Here is a 16,539-nt window from a genome sequence, read left to right as displayed (position 1 = left end):
CCTTGAACCATGGGGCTATCTGAGTATGGGGGGAAGCTATGGGGGCTATCCTTGAACCATGGGGGCCGTCCTGTAATTATCCTTGGAACTGGGGCTGTCCTTGGAAGTATGGGGGCTCATCCTTAACCATGGGGGCTGTCCTGAAGTATGCAGGGCTGTCCTGGAACTTGAGGGCTATCCTCAAGAACTCTGGAGCTGGCCTTGGAACTGTGAATGGTTATTATTAGATCTCTTGGGGCTGTCAGAATTGGGTGAAGAGGCTGCAAGTTAGGGGGGCTGATCTTGAAACTCTGGGGGCTGTCCTTGAAAATGTGAAGGGCTATGAAGGGCTCCTTGGAACTCTGGGGGCTGTCCTCAGAACCGGGTGAAGGGGGCTGTAAATTAAGGACTGTCTTTGGTTATGGGTAAAAGGGGGGCTGTCCTTGAAATTATGCTGGGGGCTGTCCTTTAAACTATGGAGAGGGGAGCTGTCCTGGGAATTGTGGGGGTTGGGTCTGTCCTTGGAGCTGTGGTGGGTGGGTGAGGGGGGTTTTGTGGGGGCCCCTCTGGTCCGTATAAAAAAAAGTCCTTGATATAACGAAGAGCGTAGAGAGACGTATAGCTAAAGTAGTCCTGGGTGTGTGAAGTAAATCGTGAGAAGATAGAATAATTGAAGTGAATAATTATGCTTCACCTTAGAGAAGCAACAAAGAAGAGAGGAGAGGGGAGGGGAGGAGAGGAGAGGGGTGGGGTAGGAAGATGGGAGGAGGGTAGGTGGGAGGAGGGTAGGTGGGAGGAGGGGGGAAGAGAGGGAGGAGGAAGATATGTTGGAAGGGTGGAAAATAGGGAGAGTTATAATGGAAAAATAGGAAATGGGTTTAGGGAGATACAGTGTGTTTGAAGAGGGAAACGTGGTGGTGTGGGGGATGTTGGAAATGTGGAAAATGGGAGAAAATATTAGAAAAGAGGGAAATGGGTGGGGGAAAATACAGTGTGTTGGAAAAGTGGGGGGGGGGAATGTTGGAAGAGTGAAAAGTAATGCAGAAAATGGGGAAACGATTTGTTGGTAGTATAGGAACTGGGGGAAAAAAGTTTAGTTGGAAATGCATTAAATCCTCAACGGGGTAAATACATATAAACAAATAAATGCATTACTCTTTAAATACATATAACAAAACAGAAGAACAAATGGCTTCAAGTTAGGTAATAATAAGATAGGTTAGGTTAAGTGAGATTAAGTTAAGTTGGATTAGCGTTAAGTTGATTAATCTCAAGGTGAAATAATCTGGGGTGTCAAGTCCTCACGTGTTCCGTTTATAGAAGAAAACACCTAATTGAGATATACAAACAACGGCGTTTCCTTATACATCAAACCAGAGTAGATGAATTATATAGAGCAAGATTATAGACATGGTTGTTATAGACAGTAGTCGTGTTTATGAGGTATAAGTATGAGGGTATGTTATATAACTGGCAGGTAAGTGATATAACCATCGGGTGTTGGTCAGCACTTCCTGGTCGCAGGTGCACTTCAGCGTTACATCCCCCTAAAGGTCGAGCAGTCAGTGCAGTGAGGGTCAGAGGTCACAGCTTCAAGGTGAGGTGCCCCACTGTACTTCCCTGCTACTGCTGACCACCCTCAGATAAAGGTCAACTCCTAATCCTTCAGAGACAAAGGTTAACCTGCTGGCCATCCAAATACAAAGGTCAAGTCTTGGCCTTCCTAAAATGAAGGTCACCTCCTGATCCTCCTACGATTAAGGTGATCTCCTAACTCTTGTAAAATGAAGGTGACCTGACTCACGATGAGGGTGACCCTCTAGCCAGGTCAGGTATATTGCTTACAGGTGTGTCTTATGTTTCGTTGAGGTCACTCGTGTACACATAATCTAAAGCGTCATCTTTATTTTCCTTTTTTTGTAAATTCTCAGCGTGTTGAGTAATGTTCTGTGAAGCGAATCTCATTATCTCTCTCTCTCTCTCTCTCTCTCTCTCTCTTGGTCTACATATTGTACGTAACTCACTTCCTAAAGCCTATACAATTTTAGGTTAGGTTAGGTTTGGGTGAGGTAGATAATCTCCAAGTCTTTACCTTTCCGATACCGTACCATAACGTTACCCTCTGTCATTTGAAGTGCTTAACGTGACGATCAGACCGTTGTGGCGATAAGGTCGGAATACCAATGATTAACCAACGGAAATTCGTCTCTTAACCTCGAGTCATAAATATTCCATTACCTTATTCCCTTTCAATATTAACTACAATTTCATCGATATTCTGCACGTATGCTTATTTATGTAGCATAAAAGTTTACACATAAAATCAACAACAGATTTTCAATAATACCTTTGCATATAATTAACAACTTTCCTCTTTAATCATTGCCATACATCTATCAGTAGCGAGTGTCATTAAAAAAAATATATCAATCGGCAACTCACGAGGGTAAAATCAGCTGATGCACCAAAACAAAGCCACGTGCTCCTTGCGTAAACACAAAGAGATACTAGACAGGCAGTCACGCGGCGAAGACTATCACGGAGTACCTTCACGTACCCTCCCACCCGTCCCTCACCTCCACATATTATAAGACCGCAAGAGCTCCAGGTATGTCTGTGTGATGAGTACTGTTGGCAGGTATATACGAGTACTGTAGGCAGGTATATACGAGTACTGTAGGCAGGTATATATGAGTACTGTTGGCAGGTATATATGAGTACTGTAGGCAGGTATATCTGAGAAGTGGCATCACGATGAAATGTGAAAGATGCGACGTTTAGCGACTTCTGTCATCTGTGACCTGGCGCGTGAGGTCAACTAAGCATCATAAATTCCAAATCTTTTCTATACTACTACTACTACGACTGCTACTACTATTACAACTAATAATAATAATAATAATGATGATGATGGTTGGGTCGACTGAAATATGGTAAGTGATGCCAAATCTTAATTATACATCAGAATGAATTTATAGAATGGTAATTAATTATCTTATTGTAAAGAAAGAGATATGAATGAAATAAAGAAAGATAAAGCAAACAACTTAAGAAATAACGAGACAATTAATGAACAAAGACAGATGAAAAACAAACGAAAATTAAAAAATCGCAAAAAAAAACAACAACAAAGGTCACCACATTCCTAAGGTGGCTAACGACCCTCACCTACACATCTTAGAGAGAGAGAGAGAGAGAGAGAGAGAGGTTGTGTGTTTGACCTATCTTTTGGTGATAAACTTTGGCACTCTTGAGGAGAGGAGAGGAGAGGAGAGGGAAGGGATACAGGGGAGGGAATGTTCTTTCCTAAAATCAATATCTTGGCCCAGGTGGTAAGACGATAACAATACATGGCCCCTTCCTTCCCCCCCCCCTCCCATCCTCCTCCTCCTCTCCTTTCACACACAAAATCTAACACACGTAAGCAACAACAGTATTTCCTCCCACCACCTCCTCCTCCATCATCATCTTACGCGCCTGACACACACACACACACACGCAGTAACAGTATATCCCCCTCTTCCTCCTCCCCCGTCATATCCACCTGAGACACACAACCAAATACACTCACACGCTCCCCTCCCCCTTCCACAACATCATGAACGCCTGACACACACAATAACAGTACATCCGTCCACACCTCCACCACCTCCCCACCCCCGTCATGCGCACCTGACAAAAGACTGACAATCATGTGCTTGGTGCTTGACGCTACCTTGAACACCTTGCCTTTAATAACATACAGGTCACGCCTTAAATATCCCGTGGCTCTTTTTTTTTTCTTTTTGGTCATTATTATATAATTTTTTTGTTTTTGTCAACGCAGATTTATAGAGCGAGTTCTTGCTTGGGCCAGTGGGGCTCGGGGGGGGGGCACACCACTCGTAATTTTAGGGAATAGGTCTTAATCCCTTGATCTTGGTGTTCGATCTTTAGCGTTTGTTCTGAGTGTTCGATCCTTGGTGTTCGATCTTGAATGTGTGAGTTTTATTTGATCAAACAGTGTAATATTTGGCTCAATGGATACGTTTTTCTTTACGTACATGTGTGTGTGTAAGATTCAGTCATGTATCCAAGATAACGTTATGATCAGCTGTGTGCATGTGAGCATGACGATACGCACATGACCCGTAAACCTTGTCAAGATTTATAATTATTATTATTATTATTATTATTATTATTGCTCTTATTATTGTTGTTCTTGTTATTATATTGAGACAAACAAACGATACACGAAGAGAGAGAGAGAGAGAGAGAGAGAGAAAAGAGAGAAAAAAGAGAGAGAATTTCCGGATAGGGCCACTAAAGGTCAGGTGGCCGCGCCCTGCCTAACACTCTGCCCTTTTCGCGTTCGTTTGCTTGTTTGTTTGTTTGATGACCCTCAAGCAAGCACCATGAAGGACGCTGGCGGGGGGGAGGGGGTGGTATTTAAGGACGAAAGAGACAGACAAGCAGACAGAGATAGTGTTTGGTTCTATTTCTCTCTCCCTCTCTCTCCATTCATCTCATACTCATAATGTAAATATAGATACAATGCGTGGAATTACACTTATATGAGAGAGAGAGAGAGAGAGAGAGAGAGAGAGTCAGTCGGATATCCCCTTTGCTCACTACTTATTTCCCATACAAATCTCTCTCTCTACCTTTGTATCCCTATCATTCAGTCCATAAAAACGAGAGAGAGAGAGAGAGAGAGAGAGAGAGAGAGAGAGAGAGAGATTAATACACAAGGAATAAGCATAAGGGATGATGACTGATGACGAGGAAACACAAGAGCAGCATCAAGCGGGCTACAAACAGTCACTCCAAGGTTGTGTTGTCGGGGCAAGAGGGAGGGCAAAAACAACCAATACGCCGTAACTAACTCCATCTCGTCCATCAATTTCAAGAGCTGTGGTATTTACTAATGTCAAGGGATGAGACACGTGACGCAGATACACCAATTCACTATTAAAAAAAAATTTCAATATCTCAAAAAAATATATAATTACGGGTACGAGAATTACGTTGATATTTATATACTACATGATCCCTTGTGTAAAGACCCCGCGCGAGTTGTCAGTTGGTTAGTGTTATACAATTACCACGAATACGACCGCAAAAGTTATATATAAAATCATTTCAGCATTGATTCGATTCTGTTGTTATATTTGTGTAAGTTTTGTAGGTTTTAATATAGCTTTGTGGCATAATTGTAAAGGTGAAAGAACAGGCACTTGAAAATATGAGCGAAATATTTAAGTTTTTGTATATATATATTAAGGTGAGCATAAATAAACGAAAACTTATGATAGAATTTATCCAGATTTTTGTGAAATGAAGTGAAATACATTGACCACGATTTAAAGATATACTGTATATAATCGTTTGTCCATTTAATTGTGAAACAAAGTAAACTGGAAAGAAAAACGATTTTAAATTATAAATTGAATGAACACGTGACGAGATATACACACTCAAGTAAGTTTGTCTGAAATTTCCACTTTTTCCCATATCTAAAAGTACAGTACCAGTAAATGACCATGAGTTGATATTCTTAGAAATGTTAAATCTTTCTTCTATCTAAATTCTAGTGAACGTTAACTTAAGCAGTGAACAAATAAAATGGAACATATCTTGAAAAACCTCGTTTGTACTAAGTCTTTGTTGTGTGTGTGTGCTCGTTGCCACAATAACTCACCCAGCACTAGACCGACTTTGGTCAAAATTGGTGCTGGCTGGCAGTCAACCAGAGCAACACCTGTACGCGTCATAATATGGTAATCAGGTACCTCTTATGTAAATATTCCCATTTCAGCCCAAGACCTTGTTAAGACGGTCCACCCTTGTTAAGACGACCGACCCTTGTTAAGACGACCGACCCTTGTAAGACGACCGACCCTTGTAAGACGACCGACCCTTGTAAGACGACCGACCCTTGTAAAGACGACCGACCCTTGTAAGACGACCGACCCTTGTAAAGACGACCGAAGACGACTGACCCTTGTTAAGACGACAACCCTTGTAAAGACGACCGACCCTTGTTAAGGCGACTGACCCTTGTTAAGGCGACCGACCCTTGTAAGACGACCGACCCTTGTTAACGACCGACCCTTGTTAAGACGACGACCCTTGTTAAGACGACTGACGTTACCGACTTGTTAAGACGACCGACCCTTAAGACGACCGACCCTTGTAAGACGACCGACCCTTGTTAAGACGACCGACCCTTGTAAGATGACGAAACCTTTATAAGGCGACTTGATCCTCTTGCATTTGTTCTGAACTGAAGACTAACCTTGCCATTAAATTATTTAATATATACGTAACCGAGACGACATTAGAGAGAGAGAGAGAGAGAGAGAGAGAGAGAGAGAGAGAGAGAGAGAGAGAGAGAGAGAGAGAGAGAGAGAGACCTCAAACCATAGTAATATTTAGGTTAGTGCTTCATATTTTATTCATACCTTTAGTACTTGTGAAACAGAATAGTTCCCCCCAAGATGGCGTACATTACCGAGCCACATAAACTCGTGGTAATGGCTGACCTGACCCGCTGCTTATACCTGTTTCTCCCTAAGTTACGTCACCGGGGCAAAATACACACCGACAAGATTTTAAAAACATTATCCGCTTGACATATGAATATTTTTCTTCTTCTTATTTATCTCTAATATTCAAGTTTTCGTTGTTGTTATATTGTATTACTGCGCTTTAATAACTAAGGTCTATTGTTGATGTTATATTGTATCACTGCGCTTCAATAACTAAGGTCTATTGTTGATGTTATATTGTATTACTGCGCTTCAATAACAACTAATGTCTTTTAAGTACATATTCAAGATGAGTAAAATACACAAAACCCCAACAAATAAATTCTATGTAAGGATGTTTTTCTCAGTTGAATAAAGAAACAAATTCACTCGTTTTTAGAATTTTCAATAATGTTTGTAAGATCTGCATGTAGTTTCCCTTCCTTCCTCCACCCCTGTCCGTCATTTCCCGCCAGTTTACCCGTCCGTCCGTCCCCCAATCTGTCTGTCTATCTATCCACCCCCCTCCCCTATCCGCCTGTGAATAGGTTTTTCCTCCGTAATAAATCCATCGATGGCTAGGTAACTTGTCACCAATACGCTTCACTCGTCCCGGGATGGTGCTCGAAATTCAGTGGTTTTTGACTAAATGTTGAAAATTGGTGAAGTTTGTCTTAAAAATGTCCTTAAATGTGTGAAATAGGTCCAATAAATGACACCTGGTATGTAAAACAGACACCATCCAAATTGACTCTATTCCGCCGTTACAAAAAAGTGATAAGACCCAATTAAAGGTCCCCAAAATAGGTGAAACAGACCCACGGTAAAAGACTAAAATAAACCCCTAAAATTACTTTAAAAACGGTAAAAAAAAAAAAAACCTAAAAACTACCCCCCAAAATAAGTCAAATTAATCCCCCTCAGAAAAAATAAATTCTCAAAACGGAGAAATTTAACCCAAAGTCCCTCCCCCTTCCCATAATAAAAAGGTAATAAAAATAGGTGTTGTCACCAGAGTTACGTCAGTCAGTCGGGTGGCGGGAGACGAGCAACTGCTGCCCTCTGCTGGTCCTGTCGACACACACACACAGCCTTAACGAGCCCAAAAACTCGACCCCACCCTTCAAGAAATTTTGGACGTAACTGCGAATTGATTGTCTGTTTTCTGTCTTATTTTTTCTCTCTCTTTATCTCTATATGTTTTGTCTGTCTTCTCACATTGTTGAGATAATTGGTAGAGAGAGAATAAGGAATTGTACTCTAAATAAGGGTGTGGTTATATTAGGCGTCCAACTGACCTTCCATCTACCACCATCACCACCACCCACTATACTACCACTACCACCCTCTACACTACCACCACCACCCACTACACCTCCATCACCCAGTACACCACCACCCTCACACACAGCCATTACCACCACCACCCATCCTGGTATGTTAGCAATGTTCCGTTGACCAATGTGAGCTTGTGTGTGTGTGTGTGTGTGTGTACGTGTGTGTGTGTGTGTACGTGTGTGTGTGTGTGTGTACGTGTTAGACAGATGTAGTGGCCTCAGACCGCCTGTGTGGAACAGTTTTTCATACAGGGCGTGGTCACCTCACCCGTCTACCTGTACACACACACACACACACATAAACACACAGACCTCACCACACCTCCCAAAAAATGTGATATTAGGGATAATAGCTTCCACCTAGCCCCTTCCACCCCACCCAGGCCTTCCACCTAGCCCCTTCCACCCCACCCAGGCCTTCCACCTAGCCCCTTCCACCCCACCCAGGCCTTCCACCTGATCCTCCACCTCACCCAGGGGAAGAAAGGAGAAAAGGGGGAATGACAGAGGGAAGAGGGAGAGTTAGAAAGAAAGAAGAAGGAGGAAGGAGAGAAGGGGACATAGAAAATAGAGGGGAGGAGTGGAGGGTAAAGGAACGGGAATTGAGGGAGAGAAGAGACTAAGAAGGGGAAAAGGAGGAGGATGAAGAAGAGTGGGGAGGGGTAAAGGAACGGGGAGTGAGAAGGATAGGGAGAGGAGACTGAAAAGAGGAGGAGGAAGAGGAGTGTCCAGTACCGTACGCCTCACCATCATAATCATTATCGTACCTCTGGAGTCTGTCTAATCTCACGGGTCAACCAAAATGTCAGTTTATTTACGTGTGTGTGTCTGTGGGGGGGGAATGTTGATGCTGAACCTCTCCCACCTCTTCCAATAGACACTCTCCCACTCCCCTTCCTTGTTCTGATGTCACACACACACGTACAGTACTACTACTTTGCTGTCACTTGGAATCGAGTATAACGATCATCCAGCTACGAGACAAAGATATGAGTTATTTAGGAAGTCACCGTTGGTGAGCTCTGAGGTGACTCAAGAGGCCGACACGGGACTGGCAGGGTCGAACACAGATGTTGCACATGTGGATGGCCACATCTGGTGCGGGAGGGGCGGCGGCAGCGTCTTTCCGGCGTTGGCGCTTGTCTGCCTCGGTTTGCAGTCGGTCTAATTCGACATTATTGACACCTTGTGTGGTGCTCCTCCAAGCGTTACGATGTGGAGTAATCGTCTCCCAGGTGAGGGGTCGATTTAGCACTTTTTCAGGTTTGTCCTAAGACTATTTTTCTACCTCTTCAGTTGCCCGCCAGCGTTACATTTACTATTCGTTAGGTGACTATAAAGTAGCGGGTAACATGGCCAGTCCAGCGTAGTTGTTCATGGATAATGGTAGCCTCGGTGCTCCTACAGTTGGTGTCAGCAAGAATACTGGCATTTGTTCTCTTGTCTTCCCAGCGAACTCGAAGGATGGAACGTAGACTACACACACGTCACTGGACAAATCACCAACATTGGACAAATCACCATCACTGGACAAATCACCACCACTGGACAAATCACCAACATTGGACAAATCACCATCACTGGACAAATCACCATCACTGGACAAATCACCATTATTTGACAAATCACCACTAATGGACCAGTCACCACCATTGAACAAATCACCACCACTTAACAAACCGCATCAAAATTACACCGACAATCAACCTAAACTGAACAAAAATATTTCCTACCTCAATATTCCATTCTATCTACCTATCTATCTGTCCATCCATCCATCCATGCTTCTATCTATCTATCTATCGAGCCATCCATCTCTTAACTAATTCATAAGTAAAGGTATCGTCTCAAGTGTAATTTTGGTGCCATTATTTTCTAAAAGTTATTGTTATGTTTCGCCTTAAGTCAACCGCCTCAACATACGTTCATTCTCACGAGGAAATTTTTTTTTTCGTGAGGGATTTAGTGAATTGTTATCCTTGACATGATCGCCGAGAGAAAAACTAGGCGATCGACCCCTTACTTAGCTAACATCCCCTTGACCTATCTAGAGGGACTTCTGTGCTAGGTGGTGAGCTGATGGCTAGGTGGTGTAGGTGTGTTGGTTGCTAGGTGGGGTATTGGCTAGGTGGTGTGTTGGTTGCTAGGTGGGGTATTGGCTAGGTGGTGTGTTGGTTGCTAGGTGGGGTATTGGCTAGGTGGTGTGTTGGTTGCAAGGTGGGGTATTGGCTAGGCGGTGTGCTGGTTGCTAGGTGGGGTATTGGCTAGGCGGTGTGCTGGTTGCTAGGTGGGGTATTGGCTAGGTAGTGTAGGTATGCTAGTTACTAGGTGGGGTATTGACTAGGGGTGCTGGTTGTTAGGTGAACAGGCGTGTTGATTATTAAGGGAACAGGTGAGATGGTTATTGAGTAAACACTGTGATACCCGCCAGGTAAACAGGTGTGATAGCCTCCAGGTGAATAATAATCATAGTCTAATACTGATCCCGGATTCTCAAAAGTTCATAAACAGTTAGTTTGTCTGTGTGTGAGCTAAGACACGTAGCTTACTCACCAGACGCTAGAAGGGTGGGGTGGGTGGGGGGGGGGTGGGTGGTGGTGTGTGTGTGGGGGGGAGGCCTTCAAATTCTGATGCTATGGTAGAAGGATGGAGGTAAGGGATCACCTGTAGATTAACCCCCCTAATTTATTCTCCAGATTAACTACCCTAAACCAAATCTAACGTAATATAACTTAATCTAACCTAATATGACCTATTCTGACCAAACAATCTAATTTAACTTACCTAATCTAACCTAACTTAACTTAACTTAATCTAACTAAATTCACCCCATAGGTAACCTTAGGGTGTTAAATCATAAGGTGAGATAACTGGAAGGGGAAGGGGGGGGGGAGTAATCTTCAAGCGATCAAATATAAATTAAACTGATAGAAAAACAAATGAGGAAACACCAATATTGACCAGATGAAGTAAAGAGATACAGTATTGGACATTAGTGGAATAAGAAAAAGGAGAGAATATAGTCATATAATTTGGGATGAGAGGATAATGGTTAAGATAGTAAATGGTAAATATTGAAGGTTGGAGGGCCAGGGAGGACGGGGCCAGAGAGAGAGAGACAGAGAGACAGAGAGACAGAGAGAGAGAGAGAGAGAGAGAGAGCTGAATGAATGAAAATAAAAGTTGTGGTCCCGGAGATACAAAACCAGGAAGGATTGGTAAAGGCAGCATCAAAACACTTAAGGTAGTGGGCCGTGGTCACCAACCCTCAGACATAAGAAAAACACCTTGACTGATGGGGTGATTGAGGGAGTGAATTTTAATGCAACTTTTACGTCATTTCAACCATCAGCTTATCGCCACAGCTTATAAGAGAGGAAGTCGCATGTCTTATTTATAATTTAGAAAATTTTTCATCCACGAATAAATAAGAACGTGTTTTTCTCCCCCCCTTTTTTATCGTCAAAAACCTGTTAGATACACTTGCTACCCCTCGGCGCTTAGAAACACAAAAGGCATTTCCTAAACAGACTACATAGACGTTAAAACCAGTAATTTGAACTTGAAATTCGAACTACCATGATGATGAAACCGAGCTTGAAAAAAAAATCTAACCCCATCAACAGAAGCAGACTGCGTCGCCTCGGTGAGTGTTGACGAGGAGGTGTGGGGCGTGGCTTGGTTTTTCCGTCACCTGATGTACAAACACTCCGTCCAGCTTTAGGAAAATTTGATCACTATATGGGGGTGTCAGGAGGTAGAACCGGACCATTAATTCCTCTAATGACAGTGTAAATCTTTTGTCATGTGTGTGACATTGAGGAGGAACTTGAAGGGCGAACATTATCATCCTCCAGATAAAAATTCATGGGGGTAAAAAATTAAGATTGTGTGTTAGCCTCGTCGGCGTCCATACCCGAGGGCTCGACCAATCAGATAGTTTCGTTCAATGAGGCGTGTAAGTGTGTCGTAAAGCACCAGGTGATTCAAGCGGATTCAATAATCACTCACATCACCTGTCGCACGGTGTTACGGTCTGCGGGTCCCATATACCACACGGGTTCATAAACCACTTGAGTCAAGGGCTTCGTCGCTTCCAAGGGTTCGACTCATATTTCACTAAGAAATCGCTAAATGTTTGGTTCGGGTTCACAAAAACTTGATCTGTCCGGTTCTGCCAAAATCTTGTGGGTTGTTTTAAGAGTCTGTTATAGCCACCGCTCTATAAATACACTGCAGGTATAATATTTTTTAACTGTCCTTGTTTTCTGGTTAGGTGAGCACAGCATCACCATAACATTTAATAAACAATACTAAGGTTGTTCATAAAATACAGATTTGAAAATAGTGGGATATCTAAATATTAATTTATATTATTACATTATGAATCATTATCAACACAGACCTAAAATTCACAAAAGTAACCGCTATTAACGTTACTAAGAGGGAATACAAACAAACATTATCCTCCGACAATGTACATTAATTTATATACATATTATCTAAACAATCACTAATACATTACTCTTTTAATCTGTATTGTCTTGTGTATCAAATTTAAGAAAAAGAAAAAAAGAGAAAAAAAATCTTACTTATTGTACTGCATTAATACATTTAAAACATCACCACCTTACTGCAGGAACACTTATATTTTAACTAATGTTGTGTGCTGTATAAACTAACGTGGTTTACGTCCCTTTAAGACCTCGGTCGGAGAAGCAGACGTATATACATTTTTGCTAGACACAGCTTAACGTCGTAGGCTCGTAGCAACACATTTCACTTTATTTATAATGTATAATACGGTACACCTCCAAGACCATTATTTAGACAACTCGGTTCATCTGCACACATCCCTCAGTGAGTTTATGAGAATTAGAACAGACCGTAAACTCGTTATCTAATCCACAATACAATATATTCATTAAGCTTATTCCAATTTTGACCTCGCGGGGTGTGGAAATCAGACCAGTTCTCTAGTTTCTGTCTGGTGCTCACAGAAGATGTTCCACGCATCGTGTATTAGATTTTCTCAGTCAAAGAGCAAAGGCGAGTAGTTTAAGGATTAAAAAAAAAAATATATATATATATGACTGAACATTCCTACGAGTGTGCAAGTTTTTATTTCACCAAGGCGGCAGAGCACAACATTTGCCTCGTGAAGTGCCCGAATTAGGAGCCACAGCCTTAGTAGATCATCTTTTTACCCAAACAACAAGTGGTAATATTCTGTCTGGAACTGTTAATTCTGATTACACTAGAATGTATTCAATGTCGTTTTGATCATATATATATATATATATATATATATATATATATATATATATATATATATATATATATATATATATATATATATATATATTTCAAGTAGATCCACAATGAAAACGTGGATAAGATAAATCTTGATAAAATCACACGGGAAAAGGGAAACAACGGAGCACCTTAGCTTTTCGTCTTTATTCAAGACATCTTCAGAGGCAACTGGATTACACGGACAGAGAGGCTTAAATATACAGGGTGACCTTAAAAACATGAGGTCAGGTCATAATGAGGTCATCCACTAATCCCCACACCAACACACACGTAGAGGAGCTTAAGAGAAGGGGGGTCGCGGGGGGTATGTCCCTTTCGTTAGTATTCAGTATTATTCTGGTATGTATCTTCGTCTCTTTCGTTAGTATTAAGTTTTATTCTGGTATGTATCTTTGTCTCTTTCGTTAGTATTAAGTTGGCATTTTTAAAGAGGAAGTTCTCGTATATCTGTTCTTACGGTACGGGTGTTCAGTAGCATGTAACTTAAATTTCCTCACGCCTATTGTTAAAGAACCAAAGTCTACACACACCACGAACGCTTGATCATACACTACAACTCAGGGGTTTCTTAGCTAGTAAACTTCAGTGATAAAAGTCCTCTTCCTCGCTGATTAGCACTCATCTTATTACTCTTGTTTCGTGGGGAGGGAGGGAGGGGAAACTCACGATAAAAAAAATAAGAAAACGCCATTAGTCGCCGTCCACCATAGAGAATGAAAGAGAGGGGGAACTATGCAATTCAGTGAGCGTGACAGTTGACTCTTGGTATTTGGGGCCTCACGAAACTGGCCTTTAACACTATTTTCTTTACCTTCGTTCGGGTTTGTAATTGTGAAGTCGCTCAGATGACGCGGGCGTGTCGTGATTGGGCGTGGAAATGAGCATGAATATGGGCGTGGGCGTTTGCCAAGGATCCATTCCCGGTACGTGAGTCAACCCTAAAGTGACCTTGAAAGCGACCAGAAATGCTCTTGGTCATTCTCTCCTGCATCGACGTCTCTAAGCTACTATCCCCAAGGAGGAGAAGGAGAAGATCTGAGGAGAGAAGGACAGAAGGACGAGATGATGGAGACAAGGAGTAACCAGCCCCGTGTTTTTGACGTAATCCCACCTATCCTAACTGGTCGCCCCATCCTCCTCTCCCTCCCAAACTGGCATTATCACAGTTCCCACACTTCTTACGTATACAAAAGGGTAGCAATTAACTGACAAATTAGGGCATTTAATTAGCTGCTTCGCTTCCCAACGATCGAGACGTGGCGACTTCAAACAAGGTGAAGATGGGAGACGTTAAAATATACCAAGGCCACAAAAAATGCATTTTGGTTACTAAAAATAAGATAAATAGGTTCCAATGTCTAACACACACTGTAGTATCGCCTAGCTTACACAGGGCACAGGAATCCTTCATACAAATTCGAACTGCTACAATGCAGCAGTACTTTTGAAAACGCGAGCTTGCGGTTTCACCCTTACATCTAATTATCAAGACATAGGTAACGAGTTATAATGACATTTTAGTTAACACGAGTGAAAAACTTGTAAATACACAAGTTCCTAATTTCTCGCTCGCCTTGTTCATGCTTGTAATGAACTGCGATCACGTCCTTGTTGCCTCTTGGAGAATCGACCAATCAGAGGCCGTCGTTAATCACCAGATACCCATTGTGTGAAAATTGATGGGTAATAGTATACAATATACTGTAGTCTATAATTATATTATTACAATATAATTGTTTTCACTATTGTTGGTGACAAGTGTCTTTAATTGATGCGTTTCTTTTGTTGTTCATGCTGTTTGTTTTGCTGACGTTTTTATCATCATTTTGTAAATATCTGTTGTTGCCATGTGATATAATAAGAGACAACAACTTCACGAATTTCCTTTTGTTACACACCGATAACAGGACATATTTACCCGGTGAGTCACTCTAGGACATATGAGTATACTGGGACACACTTATGCTATGACACTATTTTGGAACACACTTTTCCTAAGATACACTTATTTGGGGACACTTTAGCAAGGACACTCACAGTGGACTGGGACACACACTAGTCTTCAGCACATGCATTAGGACACCCATTAGGACATACATAAGAACACACTTATACTAGGATATATCTCCACTAGCACACACTAAGACACATCAGCACACTCGCTCTAACACACACTATTACACAAGGTCATTTCAATTGAACACAGACAAGGTCACGAAGCAGCTCGTACACAAGGACACTCACTCATACACTCACACTTACACACTCACATTAGGACACTCACTCTTACAAACTTACATCAGGACACTCACTCTTACACAATTACGTTAGGACACTCACTTTTACACCCACACTTTTGGACACTCACCCTTAGGCACATACTTACATAAAACACTCACATTAAAACACTCATATTAAAACACTCACTCTTACGTTGACACACTCACTCCCGCACACTCAAATTAGGAAACTCTTAACACACACTTTAGAACAGTTACCGGTACATTAGGGGACACACACTAGGACATACCTCCACTTAGAGCACATTTACACTAGGGTCGCCCCACACACAAATGTCATGGACCAGAGGGAGGGAGGAGGGAGGGAGGGGGGGAGGGGAGGGGAGGGGGGGGGAGGGAGGTGGGGAGGGGAGGGGAGGGGGGGAGGGAGGGAGGTGGGGAGGGAGGAGGTGGGGAGGGGAGGGAGGTGGGGGGAGAGGGAGGGAGGTGGGGGGAGAGGGAGGGAGGGGGTGGGGGGAGGGAGAGGGGGGAGGGAGAGGGGTGGGGAGGGGTGGGATGTGTGGAGGGGGGGTGGGGAGGGAGAGGTGGGTGATGGGAGGGGTGGGGGGGCAACATTTTTAAGCAGTTACCCTCTCAAGGTCCCCCCACCCCACTAAGCACCCACTCACCAACCTCCCCAACCATTCCATACCCACCTCCCACCCACTACATGACTACACAAACCACTTGATACCCACCCACCGCCCGCTCGACCACCCACCACCACTACTGTGCGCCTATCTACACGTTGATGAGACTGCCATTATTTACCTGTATGCTGGGGGACCCTTCCTCCTATCTTGGTTCCACAGACATCATCATGGTTCCAGAGACATCAACATGGTTCCAGAGACTTCTTTGGTTCCAGACATCATCATAGTTCCAGAGACATCATCATGGTTCCAGAGACTTCTTTGGTTCCAGACATCATCATAGTTCCAGAGACATCATCATGGTTCCAGAGACATCATCATGGTTCCAGAGACATCATCATGGTTCCAGAGACATCATCATGGTTCCAGAGACATCATCATGGTTCCCCAGACATCTTTGGTTCAACAGTTACCAAACCTTTGCTTGTCTCATGTACAGATTAAAGATCTTTTTCTTCAATAGACA

This window comes from Homarus americanus, unplaced genomic scaffold (assembly GCF_018991925.1).
Source record: "Homarus americanus isolate GMGI-L3 unplaced genomic scaffold, GMGI_Hamer_2.0 scaffold16430, whole genome shotgun sequence".
NCBI classification, from domain to species: Eukaryota; Metazoa; Arthropoda; class Malacostraca; order Decapoda; family Nephropidae; genus Homarus; species Homarus americanus.
This window is presented reverse-complemented; position numbering follows the sequence as displayed.